This window comes from Podarcis liolepis (assembly GCF_965112155.1).
Source record: "Podarcis liolepis genome assembly, chromosome: 10".
Classification (NCBI taxonomy): domain Eukaryota; kingdom Metazoa; phylum Chordata; class Lepidosauria; order Squamata; family Lacertidae; genus Podarcis; species Podarcis liolepis.
In genome coordinates this window covers 60,962,910-60,984,146 of record NC_139562.1, presented here as the reverse complement: position 1 = coordinate 60,984,146, position 21,237 = coordinate 60,962,910, and positions in this window count along the sequence as shown.

Genomic DNA, 21,237 nt, shown 5'->3' with positions numbered 1-21,237 from the left:
TTTTTATTAGTTTTCAATTAGAGAAATCCAATATATGCATTCCAAATCTCTTCACGCAATTTTTCAACTACTAAACAACTAAACTTGTGATATACAGTGGTAGCTCAGGTTACATACGCTTCAGGTTACATACGCTTCAGGTTACAGACTCCGCTAGCCCAGAAATAGTGCTTCAAGTTAAGAACAGTTTCAGGTTAAGAACGGACCTCCAGAATGAATTAAGTACTTAACCCGAGGTACCACTGTACTACACTGATATTTTAAACATCCAGACCACTTTAGACACCACACACCTATGCTTTCAGAATATTTCCCCTTTCAAAATTATCCTTATTGTTGCTTTTTGCAAGCATTTAATCCATGTCTGTTGATGTCCCAATTTATTTACAACCGCTGGCCCCTAAATAAAAACCATTTTCCAGGCTGTTACCCATTCTTTTTTTCTTACTTTGGTGTATTTAAATCTCCTCTGAAAGACGCTTCCCGTTAGGGCAATTCCCCATCTCAGCCCTCTTTCCTTCCAAATTTCTCTCTGTCTCCATAGTTGTGAACTGAGAAGAGATATAGAACCATAAATACTGGCTCCACTCAGATGTGGGGTTTATTGCCCTAGTCTTTCTTGCTATAATGCAAGTGCTTTTGCACCGGTTTCTAATATTCCTTTCACAGTGCCTTAACAAATGCATTATTGAACATTGGCCTTTTTTTGCCAATGCCATGCTAAATTTCAGTGACCATGGTGTCACTAGAGATGTCACCGTCCTTTATGTGCATGCATTCAGCTCCCCCACGATTCATCCATGAAAACACCAGAAAAGAACCATATACCAGAATACCTCCCCAAATTCAATCCCATGGTATGATCAAGAATAATGGCAGGAAAATTACAGTGCAAAACTCCTATGATATTCTGGGTTAATGAGGTTGCAGACTTCTCTTCACATGGAAATGAAAACTAAACTTCCACTAAATTCTGCTGGATTTCCAGAAGTGGCTTTTGTGCCATGAGGAATGTGATTATGGTCAAGTATGGAAGCCATGGGCAGATGGAATAAAGTGCAAGATGAATTGTCTCTTCGCCAGAGCCAAGCCTGCTGGAAGTCAGAGAACAACCAACATGCATTCATATTGAATATAGGGCTGGGTGATATCTGGTTTTTCAACATCATGACATAGCACCAGCAAAACATCACGAGATGCCAATATATCACAGTGCTTGAAATAAGGATGGAGCTATGGGCTAGCTTCATGGTTTTTCCCACATTGTGATTTTTTCCAGCACCTGATTATCCCTACAGTGGTACCTCGGGTTAAGAACTTAATTCATTCCGGAGGTCCGTTCTTAACCTGAAACTGTTCTTAACCTGAGGTACCACTTTAGCTAAGGGGGCCTCCCGCTGCCACGACGCCACCAGCACACGATTTCTGTTCTCATCCTGAAGCAAAGTTCTTAACCCAAGGTACTATTTCAGGGTTAGAGGAGGCTGTAACCTGAACACAGCTGTCAACTTTTCCCTTTTCTTGCGAGGAATCCTATTTGGAATAAGGGAATTTCCCCTTTAAAAAGGGAAAAGTTGACAGCTATGAACCTGAAGCGTCTGTAACCTGAAGCGTCTGTAACCCGAGGTACCACTGTATATCCAATTAGGGCTGGGCGATATATTGATACATTGTCCAAAACTGGTTTGACGTCCACATCGTGATATCAGTTTCATAATTTGTTACCTGCCAAGAGATGATGGTGTGAGTGTGTGTGTGTGTGTGGTGCAAAAATCACAATGTGGGGAAAATTGTGAAGTCAGCCAACGCTTCTCTCGATTCCTGCAGCCCCTGTTAATTCTGCCAGCTCAGCTCTGAAGAGCCAGGGTTGGAGCCGAGGACAGTGGCAGCATGGCTTCAACTCTCTCAGCTCCTCCACTTTCTGAGGCTGCTTCCTGCCACCTTTGGACTTTGCGTCCTTCCGGCCCCCTCCCAAAAATATGGGGGGGGGCAAAAAGACTCGGCCCCCAGGAGATAGTGCCCCTGTTGCTGTTAATTGACCTGCCCTTTGCCTCCCCAGCCCCAGCGGACAGTCCCGGCCACTGTGGTTGACACGTCATCACACTTTTGAGCACAAAACAAACCTGAAGGCAGCGTCTAGTGTAAAGAAATGCAGGGTATTCGTCTTTTTCTGCGAGCTCATTATTGATGCATGAAGGCTAATAGTTCTGAGTAAAACAAGAGACAAAAGCTATTCCCCCATAGAAAATACTTCTAAAGTTAATCCAGGTTCAACGGCCCCCCCACCCCCGCTTCCCCACATTTTATGTTTATGCCAGGTTTCAAGGAAGCCTCGGGGAACAATCTCCCCTACTTCAGCCAATTTAGCTGTATCTTGCTTTAATATTTATACTATTTTCTTTTTTTACAACGCTGAATGGTGTTCTCACTTCAAAGACAGCCATCCAGCAGGAAGGAGGGGAAAAAATCGGCTCAAGATGAAAGTCTGAATTCAAATGGTTCAAATAACCCTCTCTTCATTTTCTCTCCCTTCTGTCTCTCTTTATATATATAAATACCTCCGCAGATACATGCGTATAAATAAGAATAAATAAATTAATATTATTTACAGGGTTTGTGAATGTTAATAATGTTGCTGCCTTCATTTCTCTCTCTCTTCCCCCTCCTTTACCCTTCAGGTTTTCTTTTCTACTGTGATTTAAACTCTCTGTCAGACACTCTCCTATTGGCGGAGCTGTTTTGAGCAAGTCTAGAGAAAGTGGTTGCCCTGGCAACAGAAAGTGTAATACAATATGTAAAAGATTTCAGAACAATTCTTTCCCCCACTTACCTCCAGCCAAGCACATTTCCTAGAATTTTTGCAAAAATAAAGGAGGCCACTGTTCCCCCCTGATTAATAGAAGAGCTGTGAATAATGACATACTCTATCTAACCCCCTCAGAATTAACAATAAAGGCTCCTGTTTTCACACAGCACAGAAAATGTGTAGCATATTGTAATGTAATACCAGCACTTTGTACTGTATGTATACAGCGTGTGGTGTATTCTATAGTTAATGACAACAATTAAAATATGACATTTTTCTCAGTTGTGGTATAATTCTGGACATGCCCTCAGGTATGTGAAGTGCTAAAGGGGAAAAAATGCTGTTTTTAAAAGTTTTTTTAAATAACTGGAAAATATTTTATCTCCAACAATCACTGTTTTCAGGTTCCTGTAATTTATATGCTTTTTGGCAGGGAATCGCTGGCAAAATAGCAAAGAAAATGTCTGTCACATGTTGAGTTGCAGAGGACCCGAAAAGCACGAGATCAGACGCAGCCATAGGCTGTAATAACAATTTTCTAGCATTTGTAGAACCACAGAATTGCAGAACTGGAAGGGGCTATGAAGGTCAGGAATGTTTTGTCCAACACAGGGCTTGAACCCACAACCCGGAGATTAAGTGATTAAGCGTTTCATGCCCTACTGACTGAGCTAACCAATGGTCTGGTGGCGCTGTGGTCTAAACCACTGAGCCACTTGGGCTTGCCAGTCAGAAGGTCAGCGGTTTGAATCTGTGAAACGGGGTGAGCTCCCGTTGCTCTGACCTAGCTTCTGCCAACCTAGCAGTTTGAAAGCACACCAGTGCAAGTAGATAAATAGGCACCGCTGTGGCGGGAAGATAAATGGTGTTTCCTTGTGCTTTGGTGCTCGTCATGGTGTCCCATTGCTCCTGAAGTGGTTTAGTCATGCTGGCCACATGACTCGGAAAGCTGTCTGTGGACAAATGCTGGCTCCCTTGGCCTGAAGTGAGATGAGCGCTGCATCCCATAGTAGCCTTTGACTGGACTTAACCACCCAGGGGTCCTTTACCTTTACCTCTTTGCTAAACAGAACCCCTAAGCTATGTATTCCAGCCCACCAGGTACGTTTTCATCAAACTTCCTAGGCAGCTGTCCTAGTGGACCTTCTAGTCTTTGGTCATTCAAGTTCCTAGATTAGTTGACACTTGACAACTATCCTATGGAGGCTGCTCCTTATATATGGAAGTTATACCCAAACGTTTCTCCAGGAAAGATCAAGACAGCCTACCTGGAGTTCCCAGGAGGTCTCACGTTCAAACACAGAGCACAACCAGAGCTGCCTAGCATTCCCTGGCCTGGTTATAGCAAATTTGTGTGCAAACTGTTTGTGTGTGGAGTGCCTCACCATGTAGCTGGGACAATTCAAACAAGCAAACACACAATATATTTACCATTTTCAATTTTACAAATCAACACACATCAACTAATCCATACATTAATCATTGGCTTCTATTCCCCATCTTCCGTGATTCATTGCAGTTCTCCTTTACTTCTGCATACTTTAATTGCTCCATATTTTAACACATCCAAGTCGTCCCTTATTTATATTTTTACTGCTAATTCTATTGTAACCTTGCTGATGTTTGAAGGAGTTTACAATAATTTTTCAAATATTCCACAAACTTTTCCCAATCATCGTTAAAATTCCTTCCTTCCTGTCCTCTTAATTTCCCAATGACAACTTTCTTCCTTACAATATTCAATATTTGTCTCATACGTCATTTTTTATTATGATTTGATTTGTAGATCGCAACTTTTTTTGCTGCAATGATATTAACTCATATTGAAGACAAATTGCGAGAGAAGGAAATTTGATTGAAAATATAAATTGTACTGCTCACGCAGTCTGACTCTACATTACTTGGGGCCCAGAGCTGTTGTTGTTGCTGCTGTGCTTGTGCACAATGTAACCACATTAGATGGTTTTTTGTAAGTCATGATCATTAAAAGTTTCAAGCATTGTCAGTTGTAGCCAGGTCTTGATGGGTGCTGTTCCTGGGAAGCCACCTGTATTCATTCATTCATTCATTCATTCATTCATTCATTCATTCATTCATTTTGCATACCACCCTATACCCATAGATCTCAGGGCCGTTCACAACATAAAATTACAATATAAAAAGCACAAAATGCGTAATAAAAATAGAAACAAAGACAACCCAATAACTCCCCTTCCACATTTTAAAAGGACATCAGATGTCAATCAACCCAAGAGGAACATCTTTGCCTGGTGCCTAATGGTGTATAATGAAGGTGACAGGCGAACCTCCTTGGGAAGAGCATTCCACAAATAGGGTCCCACTGCAGAAAAGGCCCTGTTCTCATGTTGCCACCCTCTGGACCTCTCGTGGAAAAGGCACCCAGGGAATGACCTCAGAGGATGATCTCAAGGGTAGATTCATAATAAGAGAAGAGGTCCTTGAGGTATTGCAGTCCTGAGACATTTAAAGCTTGATAACACTTTGAATTGGGCCCAGAAACTAATTGGTAGCCAGTACAGTCAGACTAGTGGGTGGCGCTGTGGGTAAAACATCAGCGCCTAGGACTTGCCGATCGTATGGTCGGCGGTTCGAATCCCCGCGGCGGCGTGAGCTCCCGCTGTTCAGTCCCAGCTCCTGCCCACCTAGCAGTTCAAAAGCACCCTTAAGTGCAAGTAGATAAATAGGTACCGCTTTATAGCGGGAAGGTAAACAGCGTTTCTGTGCGCTGCGCTGGTGCTGGCTCGCCAGAGCAGCTTCGTCACGCTGGCCACGTGACCCAGAAGTGTCTTCGGACAGCGCTGGCTCCCGGCCTCTTAAGCGAGATGAGCACGCAACCCCAGAGTCGGTCACGACTGGCCCGTACAGGCAGGGGTACCTTTACCTTTACCTTTACAGTCAGACTACAATCAAACTGTCCCACGCAGGTGAGCAACCTGGCTGCTGAATTCTACACCAGCTGAAGTTTCCGAACCATCTTCAGGGGTATTTTGCTATAATTACATCCCACTTTCCTTCAAAGCAGTGTATATAGTTCTCCTCCCAACATTTTATCCTCACAATGAACTTGTGAAGTAGGTTATGTGGAGAAACAGGGACTTGCCCAAGGTCACCCATGACATTGTCAGAATTTGAAGCTTAATCTCCCAGGCCGTAATCCAAATGAGTCCAAAGGTGACTTGATTGGTTTAGCTACTTCATAATTATTTGCATGCTGTTCTCATCCATCCTGCAACATGGAAAACCCAACAACCTGTGCCACACATGTCAGCATCCAAGCATTCAATATAGACACTGGCAAGTAGCCACCAGAAAAGGGGTCAAAACAGAGGGTGGTGGTCTAGCCATAAACTCTTCTTTTTCTTCACATCCGAGAAGGTCCTTTAATGAGCATTACATATTTCATTCGGCTGTGGAACAAATCAAAATTAAGGGCTGTTAGACCAGAATCCTCCGCATGCATATCCAGAAATGTACAGTTTTGGCAACCTCACCTAAAAAAGTTTAAGAAAAGGGCAATGATAATCTTGGTGGGATGGAGCAACTTCTTTATGAAGTAAGGTTACAGTGTTTGGGACTTTTTAAAGAACAGGCAAGTAAGAGATGGCATGATAGGTGTTATGTTTCCAAGGGGTTGCTCGTGAGCAAGCAGGCAAATATCTCCCTGGCTGGCTGCGAATACCTGGCTGGGCTGCCAAAGTAAACTTTGTCTGTCCCGAGCGCCACTCACCCGTGGCTGACTCAATAGCTGGCAGAATCTGTGAGTGGGCGTCTCTTAAACTTCCCCCAGCAAAGAAGCTGTTTTACGCCCAGTCTGCACCTCCCCTCTCTGCGCGAATGCCTTCTGCGCAATGAGGGCGTGGGCAGCGGAGGACCCCTTCCCTCCTCGCTTCTCCCAGGCAAGGAGTACTGGGACCGCCTTGCCACTTCCGACTCCTACACCTCCTCTCTACTGGAGCTGCATTGATTCTCTTCCCCAGAAGATGAGCTACTTATCCCGATCCCTGGAGGCTCTCTCTAATCCATCTGGCTTTTGCTCTCTCCCTCCAGTACTGATGGCAGTTCCCTGACAATAGGTGTTTATAAAAATTATGCAAGGCATTGAGAAAGTGGGCAGAGAAGAATCTTCCGCCCTCTCTCATATCACTAGAATTTGTGGGCATCTAATGAAGTACATAGTTCAACATTAGTCCAGAAGGTGCGAATCAGCTAACTCTGCATCAGAAATCTGAAATATCATGTTCCTCATCTGTCTCTGATTGTATCCCATCTATCCTAAACAGTTCAGTGTGGTGGGTTGTAAAACAAAGGCCAAGCTAGGAAAATAAGAAGCAATAGTAGTGGTATTTCTACATAAAAAACAACAACACAAAACCCAGCTCTATATTGTAATGATGGGGTGTGTGTGTGCGCGCGCATGTGTGTGTGTGTGTGCGCGCGCGTGCCCTCCTTGAGAAATGTTATCAATGACATGATTTTACTATGAAGGACTTTGGCTATGCAGCAAAAATATAAATACTTCAAAGACCAATTTCCATTTGTATTGTCCGCCTCAGAAGATGGGATCATATATTTAGGTTTGACAAAGAGCGGACTGTGCAGCAGGTGTGCGAATACAGTGTGTTTAGTATCTTAGCTATTCTGTCTGCATACAACCAGAATATAATTCAAGCAATTCTAAGAGGGTTTCCAGTGCTGTAAATTCTAAGTATTTAGCATTTCTTCCTTTGCTATTGAATTTCTCTAATCGCCATCCATGATTTTGTCCCATATTTTTAAACCTCAGACATGCTTTTGAAAGCTTATAATTTTCTGCAGAAATATTGTTATGAGATTGGTGGAAATGGCCTCAGTTGGTGAGCATTCAAAATTACCGCCAGGGACCCGTCAGCAGCAATCTTGATTTCTAAGACCTCTGGACACACTTATTTATTTATTTATCTTAAAATATGGGTCCCTCTTTCTCCCCAAAGGCCCCCAAGACGGCATAATGGATTAAAACTACAATCAATGTTTAAATGACAGCAGGGAAAACAAAGCAACTACACATTCAATATAGTGGATATCAAATCTGAATCAAGACATTTAGGCTTATATTCTAAGAGTATAACCAGAAAGAGTGGATTCCCCCAGAAGGTCAGTGGAGAAACAACATGCCAGAAAAAACCACATTTCTGACTGTTAGGTTATAGTGTGAGATGTGATGGTGGTAATAATTGTAGCAGCAGTAACAGGCCTGTGTAGTGGGGCAGCCACATATTGTCACCCTGGGGCCTTGGAGGGCCAAGCTGACAAGGTGGGGGGCTGCCAGGGGCCTGCCAGACTTCTGCTGCCATGCCAAGAACAACATGTGCTTCCCAGTCAACCCCAGACTCCAAGTGTCCCTATTTTCCAGTGACAGTCCCAGATTTACCAAAGCCTTCTCAGTTTATGATTTGATCCTGGAATATTCCACTTTTCCTTAAGATGTCCCAAGATCTCAGCCATGGATGTGCAGGACCACAAATTGTCACTACTGGCCATTGGGCACGGTAAGTGGCCATTGTTTCATCAGAGATCTCAGGGTTGCCATGAACAGATGATTAGTGTTCCTAGCAGCATGACCAGGAAGCTATGTGACATTGGGAGCGGGCTCAGTGCCACAGCCCCGCTGCTCCTTCTGTGAATGGAGACCCCTTCACCAGGATAATGCATGGTGTCAGGAGTCAAGGTTCCCAGCTTGATAACAGAGTAAGTGTAGGGAATTAAAAAGGAGGATTTATGGCAAAAACAAACAGATAGCTCCAGACAGCTCTGACAAAGCCTCTGGCATCATTACTCAAGATGACCCTTCTGAAGACTGCTTCCGGCATCGAAAGAAGATATTGAACTTACGACCCTTACATCTCTTGTTTTGCTTACTATCTAGCAGCCCTCCCATTTGCTGATTCTTCGGACTTAGTGGGTCAGCTCAAGCTCTTCCTGTTCTGATAGGCTGTCTCTGAGTCTATTCACACCTATTTGTGCTTCCCGCAAGCTTTGGCTGTGTTCTAACCTGCTCTCAGCTACTACCTTATCATCCTGCCCGTCAAGGTCAGAATGAGCCGAAGTTTGCAGCTGCCGGCTCTCCCCTGCCTGACTAACATCTGAGCCTCTCTGTTCCTGGCTGCTTTCTGCAGTTGGCTGCAAACCTTTGCTGGGAGCTGGCTCATTCCTGACACATGAAGGGGTTGAGTAAATTATGGGCAAAGGGGAAGCAGAGCCCTATGAAACATGAGAGTGTTTGCTTCTGTTACATTTCCCCCCTTCACTGTTGAATGTCTCTGGGAGGATTAAACAGTTAAGGAGAAAGGTGGATAGATAGATAACTGAGTTCTGGAATAACACATGCAGCACATAAATGGAGAAATGTTGCTAAGGACCAAATACTCTACACCCATCTTTGTGTGCTTGAGAGCATTATCTCCCTTCCTGATTCCACTAATGTGTTCTCTCCAGTAAAAGATGGGGAGAGAGAAAAGGTGTGCCATGATTTTAATAATGCAATTATAGCACAAGAATCTGACAAAAGGAAAAGACATTTAACACTCAATTTTCCCAAATGCCATACTGTTGTTTTTAATGGCTTTCAATACATCTCACAGAAGCAGCTTAGTCCTCTGGTTTTCATCCTGCCTGTCTCGTTCATTTTCTATCATATGACATAAAGATTTCTCACTATCTGCTCACTTGCACAGTCAAACCAAACCTGCACCAGCGAGGAGACTAAAGTACACCCAGACCTTGCTCTTCTGACGCTCGATGCTTGTCAGCATCCAGTAAATTCTTGTTTACAACGTCTCTTTCTGATTTCCTCGGAGGAAGCATCCCATGGAAGTGGAGTGAAGTGAACCCTAAAGGAGCAGCAGCTGGAGACTGGCAAGTAAATAAATAAATAAAAATGATAAGGAAGATGCCACGCGTGCACACACACACACACACACACACACACACACACACACACACATTTTACTCACTTCTGTTTGACTTGCCATCAGGCACTTTTGCTTCAGATATGAGCGTTTTCACATTCAGTTCTGCCCAAACGCTCAGATTTCATAGTGCCAAATGCAAAACAAACCAAAAGCTGCAATTCTAGAGACTCTGAACATATTACAGACCACACAAAAAAGTGCTCACAGATAAAGGAAAACAAATACAGTAGCATCCTTAACAGCTTCACTTAACCCAAGTTCTCCCAGATCCTGTTTTCTCAGCCTGATCAAGAGGGACTTTCCTCGGGTGTTTTATTTACTTATGAAAAAATATTTGCATACCACTAATCATTAAAAAAAATCAAGGTGGTTTACAACAAACATACATATTGTAACGAAAGTTGCATGACACCCCTACTCTCTGCCGAGCAATAGCAAGATCCCAGGGCGTTCCAGGCACTGGCTACTCAAGAGAAGGTGGAAATGAATGGAAACATCTGCATGGATCACAACCTGGCTGAGAGCAAGGAACGGATGCAGCATCAAACTCCTATTTCAATTCCTAGCATGAACTGCTTCACTGCAGACAGAACGTTCCCTAAAACAGCTCCTAGGAAATGGACAGTGCCAGATTACACTTAAAGGAAAAGACCATTCAAAGCTGTCTTACTCAGAGACAGAGACAGGCGGCGTGTTCATCTGTTGTCTCCATTGACTGATGACAGCTCTCCAGATTGTAAAGCAGGAGTCTTTCCCAGCAATACCTGGAAATACCGGAGACTGAATCTTGGACCTTCTGCATGCAAGGCAGTTGTTCTGCCACTGATAAGTGGCTCCATTATTACGCGTGGTTCCACAACTCTTTGTATTATTTATTTGTTACATACCACCTTTATCTCCCAAGTGGTGTCTCAAAGTGGTGGCCATATTTCTCCTCTCCTCATTCCATCCTCACAACAACCCTGTGACGTAGGTTAGGCTCAGAGATGGTGACTGGCCAAAGGTCACTCAGTGAGCTTCATAGCTGAGTAGGGATTCAAACTCTGTTCTCCCAAGTCCTAGTCCAGCACTCTAACCATTACACCACAATGGCTCTGTTGTTATGCAGCTGATCGTTGTTAAGTCATGTCTGACTCTTCATGACCCCATGAACCAGAGCACACCAGGCACTCCTGTCTTCCACTGTCTCCCACAGTTTGATGAAACTCATGTTTGTAGCTTCAAGAACACTGTCCAACCATCTCGTCCTCTGTCATCCCCTTCTCCTTGTGCCCTCAATCTTTCCCAACATCAGGGTCTTTTCCAGGGAGTCTTCTCTTCTTATGAGGTGGCCAAAGTACTGGAGCCTCAGCTTCAGGATCTGTCCTTCCAGTGAGCACTCAGGGCTGATTTCCTTCAGAATGGATACGTCTGATATTCTTGCAGTCCATGGGACTCTCAAGAGCCTCCTCCAGCACCATAATTCAAAAGCATCAATTCTTCGGTGATCAGCCTTCTTTATGGTCCAGCTCTCACTTCCATACATCACTACTGGGAAAACCATAGCTTTAACATGCAGCTGACTAATGGAGACCAAACACAACAAATTATCAACACCTCCCCTGCTGATTCTCGAACCAACATTCCTCTTGCTCCCTACTCCGATGCCTTTACCCACGAAACCAAGTGGGCAAATCCTCTTGCACCAACAGTTTTAAAATAAACCAATTGGGAATGAGATCTGGCTGGTTATCCCTTCCTGCAACTTATTCACTCAAAATTACTTTCAGGTGCCCTACTACCTGTTGGAGATACAGGAGCTTACTTCTGAGTAAAAACACCTAGGATCAGGTTGTATGGCGTATACTTCCTTGGGGTGATAAGAAGGCAATAGGTCCAATAAATAACCTGATGAAAATAAATCTATAAACAAGTTTTTCTGTATAACTGTATGAAACAGAATAGTAGATTCTGGGACCATCTCAGGTGCTCAATTTTTGTAGGATTTCCCCCTCCATTATTATTATTATTATTATTATTATTATTATTATTACCATTTGGATGTTCTGTATTGCAATCTGTACACTGTCTGACTCTTTCTCTGAGGTTCTGTTAGCATCTTTCCTGCAAATTCCCCCACCCCCTTGAACCATAATAGAAGCTTTGTTCCAATGTTGTAAAACTTAGTATTCCAAGCCATGGTGACAAACTCTATCTGAGTACCAGTCACGAGCAAGGGAACATGATAATTAGTCTGGAGGTCAAATTCCTTAATTCTACTGATTAATCAAATTTCCATTTTTTTTAAAAAAGAGAGATCTAACTCCACGGTGTCTCACAAACAATGGTACTGTTGTGCAGTTTGCAACAGTCACACACCTTGGTCACTCTCCCCAATATAAGCTCTAAAGGTTTTAATGAAAGAAAGCCAATTAGGAGTAAGCTGGTTACTAAGAACATAATCAGGGTCATTCATTGGTAAGAAATCAATCAACAAAATGCTAATCACCTATGCTGTTGTAAGCTTGGATTAATCTATTAGTAATTAAAGTGAAGCGCAAATCAAACATCTATCCTAATTGTAGCCAAAAGGCACAAATGCCTTTTTGTTGACCGACACAGACAACACTATTTGGCAGAATGTGACAAGACTGCTGATACATTGTTTCAGGTGCCTAGGTGATTCTTTAAAAAAGAAAAAGAGTATATGAATTAAAGGGTTACTTCCCCCCCCCTTATAACTGCAGGGTCCTTTGGATGCTTGCCTGTATTATAAACCAATATTTGCTGAAAAATATATAATTTATTACAGGGTATATTAAGCAACTCTTTGTCCTCAAGCACTACACACGTTTTGTTCTCTATTTCTCCCATAAACTGCTCTCCTTAAAAATGCTGGTGTGGAAACCTTTAAACAGATTTTATAAGACCTCGTGTTTCTATTTCTTTATAATTATATCAATATATATATATAGTATTTTGATAGGAGTCCTGGTAAGCAGGCAGGGAGAGCTTAGGTTTTTGTGTATGTGTTTTACAGCATATTAAATCAGAGGGGAACTGGTAATATTTATGGCAAGTGCATGCTACCAACGAAGTACTGCAAATAAAAACTATTTTTCACTTTTCATAGGGCAAGGGCTGTGCAGGCCAAGTTGCTTGTTGACCATGAGCACCTTATGAACAAATATCTAGGGATGTGCAGAAGACAGCTGGCCCATTCAGATGTTCTGGGATTCGGAGTGCTGGTAGATTCCATTCTATAGCAGAGGAAGATGACTCATGTAGGCAAATGGGCACTGGCCATCAACTCAATGTGTCCTCAACCAGTTCCTACCTGCTTCCCTTCTTACTTACAATCAGCCTGCTTGCCATTGTTGCTTCTATGGAACTCAGCAGTGAAGAGAAGGGGGACCAAACCAGAAGGAGTTGGTTCTGCTGATCACAAGCTCTGGCTTCACCTGACAGTTTCAGCTTCCTGCTTTCCACTCTGCCAATGACAATGGGCACCAGCCAGCACCATCTAGTACAGGAGGAAGGAACCTTTGCCCCTTGAGATGTTGCTGAACTACAAGTACCACCAACTCTGGCCACTGGTCATGCTTGCTAGGGGTGGTGGGAGTTTCACTTCAGCCACATCTGGAGGGTCATAGATTCCTTACTCTGGGTCTAGTAGAATTCCAGCTTGAAATCCAGATTCTGGAATACTGAGACAGAAGAGGCTGACTCCTACCAGATGTTTGCAAAATAGAAAGCCACAAAGAAATCTGGGACAGAAACGTCTAATTTTTGTAAGTATTCCTACGAACGTCCCTTAAAAGCAGGGATAAGGTGATAATTGAATTGTCCAAAGCTCTGTGGGGCCGCACTCTGAGCAGAGACTTTCCTATCTACTCCAATGTGGTGTGTGAAGCCAATAGGATTTTTAAAAATCATTTTCTGGTATGAAATCCAGCATTCTTTAAGACGGTCTTCTGTCATTTTCCCTCAGTGCAATTGCGAAAGGTGACAGACCCAGCTGTTTTGCTAGTTCTAAAAATACTTGATGATTGCTTAGCAACTGTACATGTTGCAATGGAGCTTTCTTCAAAATTCTATAGGTATACAAGATTATCATTAGAAATGCATTTAAACCTGAGGCCCGGTTTCATCTGGACTGCATTTGCAGTCAGCCATAAAGTGGGATTATCATGGAACAGGGCTTTGTGGTAGTTGATATAGTCAGTCATCAGCCTTTCATGATCACTACAAAGTGTCACTATATATACACATATTACCTGTCCTATGATAACAGGTTCAGGGTCTACTACAGGCACCCAGAAACCACATAAGGGATTCATATACTCAGATCTTTTTGTTTATTTCTTTTCTAAAAATCTCGTAACCCAACAATATAGGAACAGTCTCACTACTGTAGCTTCCTATTAGGTAGGTCACTATTGCTTACAGTGGGGAGAGGGTCAGTGGGGAAGTCAATGCAGTTGTTGTTGCTGCTGTTGTTGTTGTTGGCATCTGTCTGTCCTGAGAGACCATGAAGTGCATTTGGGGGGTGAAGTCAAACTGTTGGGCAGCGTGCATGGAAGAAGAAGAAGAAGAAGAAGAAGAAGAAGAAGAAGAAGAAGAAGAGGAGGAGGAGGAGGAGGAGGAGGAGGAGGAGGAGGAGGAGGAGGAGGAGGAGGAGGAGGAGGAGGAGTAGTTTGGATTTGATATCCCGCTTTATCACTACCTGAAGGAGTCTCAAAGTGACTAACATTCTCCTTTCCCTTCCTCCCTCACAACAAACACTCTGTGAGGTGAGTGGGGCTGAGAGACTTCACAGAAGTGTGACTGGCCCAAGGCCACCCAGCAGCTGCATGTGGAGGAGCGTGAGTCCTGGGATACCCAGACGACAACACCCTCCTTTCAGTTTCACTGATGAGGTCCAAAGGAAAGCAGAGCAATGCATCTGGCACAAGCTTGGCTGCAGGAATTGCTAGACAGAGGAGAACAAGGACACCATTCATCTGTCTTAGGGACTCCACTCTGGATTAATGTAGGGTTTCCTCCTTAGCCTTTTCATCTCCCAAAGATATTCCACAAAGCAGCAGAGATTTAAGATCAGAGGTTCTCCTCTTCTAGATGGCCTACCTTCCCATGTTGACAAGCCCCACCGAGGGGCAGAGGAAGGGGGGGTACGGTGGGGGTGGTTCGTCCTGGGTGTCACCTCTGAGGGGGGTGACAATATGCCACGTGGCACTCACAGTGGGACCTGTAGCATGCCCGAGCCACACGTCTCTCCTGGGAGTGGCGTGGTGGCTTGGGTACCCACAGGCTCTGCGCTGCCCCAAATGGTCCGCCCGCCACCTCCCCCTCAGCTGTAGGGTGGCCGAGTGGGAGGAAGCAGGCAGACTCCTTGGAGGCCCCACGAAACATCCTGCCCTGGCTCTCCCCACCCCATGGGCAGCTGGCCCCACCCCTGGGTGCAGGGCACGCGTGCCACCCCAGGTGCCCGATCGGCTTGCTCCACCGCTGGCTTCACCTGCCCCTTAGACACTGCCTTCTTGACCAATGGACCTTCTATTGGTCTCTGTCCCAATCTGCTGGAGCCTGTCTTCACATGCAGGAGAAGTCCCTAACTCATTGAGGGTTTGAGACCCATTGGCTACCCTCACCAGGTTTAGCCAGCCAGTCGAAGTCATTCCCACGGTTTGGCCGCTGACACACACTGGCAGTTTCTAGGAGCCACAGGTGAGAGCTCAGCACAGGTTGGGAACCAAAAGTGGACAAACTACCCCAGAAAGAACATGATGTGTCACTCACCAGAGGTATTCCCCCTCTCCTAAAATTTCATACACCCCTAGCAACTCTAGATTGCCTCTGCTAGTGTGTTAGCAGCTTACTGCCACTTTGCCCCTCCTCATCTCCCTTCCAGGAAGCAACAGTGATCCATCTACTGGGAAGCTAGCATACCAGCTCTGCCCCTTCCAGCAAGCCATGTTCCTACATTTCCAGCATTGCTTTTAAAGCATTTCAAGTGCATTACTCCCTGTAAATATCCATAGTAGTATAATGGGGCTGCAGTGCTTCTCTAATCACTCGAGGTCATGATGGAACATGATCAGGCAGTCATCCCAGCAGTATTGAAGTCCCATAGCTTGTTACATCCACTAGCCAGATGGATTGTGTCAATTAAGAAGAAAATGACTCGATCAATAAAGATACGTGAAGTGGTACAGTGAATGACGAGACACACTAAAAACTTTTTTTTAAAAAAAAAAGTCCTAGGAAGACACACTGATAACTTGCCCATAAATATGATCATGCAATAGACATATACCCCTAACCCCCACCCTCTAGCTCTCTCTCTCTCTCTCTCTCTCTCTCTCTCTCTCCATTGTAATTCAATTTACCTGAATTGTCATAAGTATTTTTATGTCTAGCACTCAATCTAAAGATGCAATCACCTGGCAAAACAAAGTGACTTGGAATGAGCCATTTCAGTTTATTGTGTAAATAATGTTTCCGTTAAAAAGAGGAATGAATATGTATTTAACCTGTAGAGCGGAACAGCTCTGAAAGAGCTGTCTTGGTCTATGAGCTGCATAATACGGTACACATTGTAAAAAGCCACCTAATTATGTATTTATATATGGCTCTTGTCAGTTTACATCAGACATTTAACATTATTTAATCACAGTTGGTATCTTCGTTTCCTCTATCTGCTTTGCTTTAGTATTGCGCGGATATTAAGAAACATGGAAATCTTATGTTTATTGCCTTCTGAAGATGAATGTTTTCATGGTAAGTAAATGTTGGGAATAACATTAAAGTAACCTTGAGGATGCGGGTGGCGCTGTGGGTTAAACCACAGAGCCTAGAGCATGCCAATCAGAAGGTCGCCGGTTCGAATCCCCGCGACCGGGTGAGCTCCCGTTGCTCAGTCCCTGCTCCTGCCAACCTAGCAGTTCGAAAGCACATCAAAGTGCAAGTAAATAAATAGGTACCGCTCCGGCAAGAAGGTAAACGGCATTTCCGTGCACTGCTCTGGTTCTCCAGAAGCGGCTTAGTCATGCTGGCCACTTGTATGCCGGCTCCCTCAGCTAATAAAGCGAGATGAGCGCTGCAACCCCAGAGTCGGTCACGACTGGACCTAATGGTCAGGGGTTTCTTTACCTTTACCTTTAACCTTGACATAATAATAACAATAACAATAATAATTTATTATTTATACCCCACCCATCTGGCTGGGCTTCCCCAGCCACTCTGGGCGGCTTCCAAAAGAATATTAAAATACTATAATACATCAAACATTAACTATACTGAAATCCTTATATGTGGTCCGAGATCTACCAAAGGTCCTTATTTTCCACTGTCAGTCCTGGATTTACAGTCCTGCTTTTCCTTAGGAGGTCCCTATTTTCATCAGAGAAATCTTGGAGGGTATGGAATAGGACAGTGGTGGTGAACCTTTTAGAGACTGAGTGCCCAAACTGCAAGCCAAAACCCACTTATTTATTGCAAAGTGCCCAAAGTTGTTGAACTTTTTTTGGGAGAGACAGAAGAGGAAAATTGCTGCAGTTCTCGCCATCTCCCTCCCTCTCCCCCCTCCCACCAGGTACTCCTTGGCTAGCTGGCTGGCTCACTCTCAGATCTATATCTACGGTATATCTATATCTAATCTATATCTATATCTATGCCTTGATGAAACTGATCAAGGTGTTCCATACTGGCCTTCTGATGTTTTGAATCCAATTTAATTTGGAATGTTTCAAAATGCAGTGGAAACAATACACTAAATTCCAAATTATGTGCATTTAGGTTGACCATGCTGGTAATTACTTTCAAAGTATCCTTGAAATTATCACTTCCGAAAGATTTCCAATGCAGTTCTCCCATGAAACAATGTGTACAGAAATTCACATATCAGGGAAAGGGCACAGAGAGATGCATACATACCAATATGGGGAGATGGTTTGCAAAAATGTGGATATTAGTCAGAACTGCATACAATAATATGTTTATTAGAATAAATTCATACCATGTCGCTGGTGGATTGTCATTAAGTATGTGTGCCTGTGCTGAAGAAAAGCAAAGAACTGAATTTACAATTCGAAAAATGAGAAACCGTGCGAAACCTACATTGACAGATTTGTCTTACCTATGCAGCACAGGAATAAACAGATAAATCATTTTAATAAAGGAATGGAACACACTTCTCTGTCACTTTTCCTTCACTTGTATGATGTCTGTCATCAGTGATAAATAACCTCATGAAGCTATTTTACCACTATTAACATCTTATTCTGAGAGCATTTGTATGGATTCCATTCAAATGAGCAGCACAACACTTATTATGTGGCTATTTCTTTAAATACACAAAAGAGTTATTGACAAAAGGAAAGCAGGCCTGTTTTTATCTATACGCTTTTTGATATTTCTGTTGCTCACAGTCAGCCTTTGATTGGCAGTTTAAATATAGGTCTTAAAAGCACACCCCTATATTTCTGTACAAGCAACTGAATCTATACTTGCTACGAAGCTGAAAACGATTAAGGATATTCATTGAGGGAATGTACCTTTACCTTTTGCTTTTGTGTGCAATTTGGACCATTTTCTGGTTCAGGGTTAAAAGGAAAGACAACGTCTGGTTTGCAGATAAGTCAAGGTGAAAATCAGGTTTGAGTCAGTTTTGCTTCTTTATTGATTTTGCTGCAACCTGAAGCATGTAGCGAAGCCCAAGGAGCCGTGTACCCCAGGCGTTTTCAAACGAAGAAAAATGTTGTTAGGAACCCCTACGAAGTGAAACCATCAGTGTTTTGCAGAGATCCACTCCAAACATACTTTTAGAAATTGTTTTCTATGCATGAACCTTGCAAAGTGACTGATGATGTTGCCATGAATTTGGTAGGCAGCATATTAGTCACAATCAGGGAAGCTGTCACATGCTGTACATCATCAAATCAAAGGGAACTACATCCTTCCTTGAAAATCACAAAAATGTCTTGCGTGTCCACACTTAATTCCTTCTCAAAAACCAAATTCCAGACCTATTGAAAGCAGACATCTCAAATTGTCTTTCACTCTTCACTCTTGTGTTTCATCACCACAACAGCTACTCACTTTGGGTTTTAGTAAAGCAAACAGTTTAATTTGTCAGTGCTTAAATGATATCAAGCGTCAGAACAACTTGGCCACAATAAGGAAATTTTGCCCATGGTTTGACTATTTTCCACCTTCCCATTTCGACTCTCTAGCCCCCATCTGCATAACCTAGCAATTCTAAAATATAGACACGTTTTTACTCTTGCAAGATTGAATACATTGGCCTCGGCTGTACTTGAGGGATGATACCACCAGATTCCACACAAAAAACGCTTATGTATCTGTGGAGATGGCAGTACCAAATCGGTGGCGCATGCCCTTCTGGCTTGCACTCTTTATAAAGACTTGAGGAATGAGGTTATCACCCCTCTTTTATAGCCCATTCTGGGTCGCCCAACCACTGCCACAGTGTCCTTTCTCTTGGCAGATCAAGATGAGCAGGTGACAGCAAAGGTTGCAAGGTTTCTAGCTGGGGCAATCAGAATAAGATCCACTATTTGACTGCCGATTCAAAACCCTGAAATGCATTTTATATAATTGACTTTTTATTTCTACTCTTTGTATATCGCATTGTTGTTTTATTGCTAAGGCCGATGGCTGATGAAAATAAAGATTCGCTCATTCATTCATCTTGTAAAGATGTTTTTCTGCTGCTGAGATGGCTCAGTTAGTAGAACGTGAGGCTCTTAATCTCGGGCTCATGGCTTCATTGGTTGAAAGCCATTTCCTGTTCCCGGGGAGATGTTGTTGCGGGCTGGGAGCAAGCCCTCCCCATGCGCACAGGGCAGGATCGTCCCTGTGCCATTGGATGCTGATCGGCCGCATCACCCTTAGGCTGTCCAATTAGGACAGTCTGGGGGTGTGGCACGGGCTATTTAAACTGCCCACGGCTGAGGACTCCCCCTGTTGTTTCTCCCTACTTGGAGAGTCCCTAGTTGATGTGCATCAGCAGGGCTCCCCTTATTGGTGGTTAACCTTTCCAAGACTCCTGCAGAGGTCCAGGAGTCAGATATAGTTCTGTGGTTTCCAATGCCTAAGCCAATGCAACTCACATTCTGTAACCAATAAAGTTGTGGCCTTTTTCGCCCATTAACCAAAAATACTGTTTCATGTGTCTTTAATCTACTTCCTGGGAGGGTTTGGGACCTTGCCACGCAAAGATTTCTGCACTGCAGGGAGTTAGACTTGGTGATCCTCATGGTCTCTTCCAACTACATGATCCTATGATGATGATGGACAGTGTTCAGATGTTCAGATAATTTTCATTACTAGTTGACAGTAATGAAATCGGAAAGAGATCGGAAAGAATAATCCTAATTTTAAAAATTTGCTTTTTCTCCTCAAAGATAATTCACATTCCACCAAGATTTGCAAATATGGGAAGGGTTTTCGTTTTTAACATAGACTTCATGTGGTTAAAATAATTCTATGTGTGAAAGGGTTTTCGTATAGCCGTATGGAAAGGTGAGGTGTATGGGTCAGTGCGGTGTTTGAGTCATTTCCATTCTGTGCCAGTTTAGCATGTGTTTATTCGTAAGTCCATCCCTCCCATTTCCACATTCAAAAAAGTATTTAAATGTATTCAAGTATTACTTTACCACAAACTAATATTTAAATGATAAAAATAATGACCGCTCCCCGCTTAAAACGGGGGGCGCCCTTTGCGTGGACGCGCGCAGCCCCTAGATCTGGAGCGGACCCATCAGCATAGGCTTGGCTTTGCCTTCCCTCAGGTGGGATACCTGGAGGTCTCCGTCTACTCAGTCAGTTGTCCAATCCCACCTGGGGGGAGCGTTGCCAAGGAAACCAGGCCAGGTAGGGGAGGGATTACTTGCCCACACAATAGAGGGAGGATCTTACCTGGGAATCCTCACTTGGCTCCAGAGCTTCTCCCACCCTACCCACCCTCAGTTAATGTCTTCTTTTGCAGGTTAACTTTTCTTCATAGGTTTTGCAGGTTAACTTTTATTCACAGGTATGCAGGCGCTGCTACGATAAGGTCGCTGTTAAAGGGCCGGAAAGGAATTTCCCTGCATTGGCAGGTTTCACCTTTCCCGTAGCAAAACGTCACAACTTTGGTGGTATCAGGCCTTGGGTGGAATCCTTTAGTCCATCTTCCTCTTTGCGGCGGCGATACCAGGGTTCCCTGTTAAAGGGGTTTCTGAAGGGAGGCTTTGACCGTACGCCGAAAGGTCGTCATTGCTCTCCCCTGCGGCGGCGGCATAACGGGGGCAGCTATCTCTGCTTGAACATATGTTCTCCAGAGCCGCCCCCCCCCCACACACTGGATAACCCTGATGCTCCCTAGGTCCCCAGCTGGGGACTGGGGGGGGGGGAGAATGCCCAACACATGAGCCAAGGTTTACCCACATTTGAAATTTAATAAAGTTGTGGCCAATT